Source organism: Sciurus carolinensis, chromosome 12, assembly GCF_902686445.1.
Source record: "Sciurus carolinensis chromosome 12, mSciCar1.2, whole genome shotgun sequence".
Taxonomy (NCBI): Eukaryota; Metazoa; Chordata; class Mammalia; order Rodentia; family Sciuridae; genus Sciurus; species Sciurus carolinensis.
In genome coordinates, this window is record NC_062224.1 from 93709985 (window position 1) to 93712112 (window position 2128).

The following is a 2128-nucleotide window of genomic DNA, read 5'->3' on the forward strand; positions in this document are numbered from 1 at the left end:
ATGCACAACCATAGAAACTAAAAGATATACCCATTTGTGTACAAAAAATCAAAATGCAGTCTGTAAAAATAAAAAAATAATTTTAAAAAGTTTGCTTTTCAATTTTACTGAATTATTCATGTTACTAGCTAGGCCTTTTATCATTAGGCTATAAAAGATCATGAAGTTTTTTCTAAAGGACTACCAAATTAAACATTTTAAGAAACTAAAAATTCAACATATTACATTTAAGAAAAAAAAACTATTATGAAAATTTTTTCTGATATCTGGAAATATTCATTTAAAATAAAAATATAAAAGATTGTATTATAAATATTTTAACATTATCTCTATGACTATCTTCATGATGGCATTCATGAAGCCGTCCCTTGATCACGTTCTAACACTTAAAACATATTTTAAAAACAAACTCAGGGGATTCCGCCTTTGGGTCCCCTTCTTCCACCCGGGAGAAGTCTGCTTTTCCTTTTCTTTAATAAAGCTGCATTTTCCACTCTACATTTGCCTCGGCGTGCTTCTCCGGCGTTATACTTCAACACCTGAGGAAGCAGGACTCGTCACCGGGTAAAAAGCGGTATCAGATTTGGAGGTCCCACCGAGACCTACGCCGAGGTAAGTGAGCTTTTCTCTTCACGCACCCCAATCTGTCCGAGGTGCATCTTTCTGTCTCTTTCTTTCTGGAGGGCAAAATGGGCACCCGTCGGCTACTTAAATGCAACTAGTGCAGCCGCCATTCTTAAGACTCGGGTGAGAGGTTTCTCGGCTCAGGCAAGTTTCCAATCCCCTGCTCTGCAGGCACGTTGGGGCTCTGCTGAAGCCGTTTCCTACTTTTCTGTCCAGGCCCGGAGCGCAATTGCCGTGAGTACACAGTGTCCCTAGTCCTGATCTGCCCAGGATGCGTGGAGGCGGAGGAAAGGTTGGAGCAACTGCGGGGTTCTCGGCCCGGGCTACTCTCGGGTGGATCCCAAAGGTTCCTTCTCTGGACTCCCCCTCCCGACCGCCCTAAGGGGTATCCAAGGTGATCAGTAGACAAAGGGCACTGAGGGAAAGCGCCAATTACATTTGCCTCCGTATGGGCCGTGCAGCACACCACACACATCCATTCCCTCCTGGATGTTTTCCCTTCGCTCGCCGATCAGACATTAAAACATTCAGATAGTAGGATCATAGGAAAATCAATAGGAAAGTACTCAGGTTATCTTTGTTTGCATATTTAGCCTTTGTTAGTTTGTTTAAAGTTTTCCTGTGCTTAAAGGTGCTCAGTGTGTTCTAAGCTGCAAGGAGGATGTATACTTTAATTCAACCCCTCCCTTGAATCCCTCAGAGAACAGGATATTATTCTAAGGGAAAACCCCAAATTATGCCAACAATGTAAAATAGATTCAGCCAGAACCACTACTCTAAAGGAAGAAAGCCTTAAAGAGTCACCTACTGAGGGAAAGGAATTTTCTGCTAAAGTCCATCAGCAGGCCTCCTGTCCTCCATACCCTGGTCCTTCTCCATCTGCCCCAATGGACAGATCAAATGTACTACCTCTCCAGGAGATGCCGGGAGGAGAATTTGGACCAATTAAAGTATACAACCCCTTCTCCCTCCAAGACCTAAGACAGATAAAAACAGACCTAGGGAAATTTTCAGAAGATCCAGATAAATATATTGAGGTGTTTCAAAACCTATGCCAGGTGTTTGACCTCACCTGGAAAGATATTATCCTGTTACTTAACCAGACTTTAACCTCCAATGAGAAGGAAGCCACCCTGAAAGCAGCTGAACAATTTGGGGATGACCTACACCTTGCTTATGCCCCAGGAGCCCAAACTAGATCTAAACCCAACTATCCATCGGGAGCACAGGCAGTTCCAAGAAATGACCCCGACTGGGACCCAAACGATGAACAGGATGCTTGGAAGATCAGACACTTCCAGATGTTAGTCCTTGAGACCCTTAGGAGAATCAAACAGAAGCCTATTAACTATTCTAAGATTTCTGAAATTACACAAGGTCCCGAAGAAAGCCCGGCTATTTTCATGGAGAAACTCAGGGAGGCAATGAGAAAACACACCACCGTGGATCCTGAATCCACAGAGGGCCATTTACTTTTAAAGGACAAATTTATCATTCAGTCGGC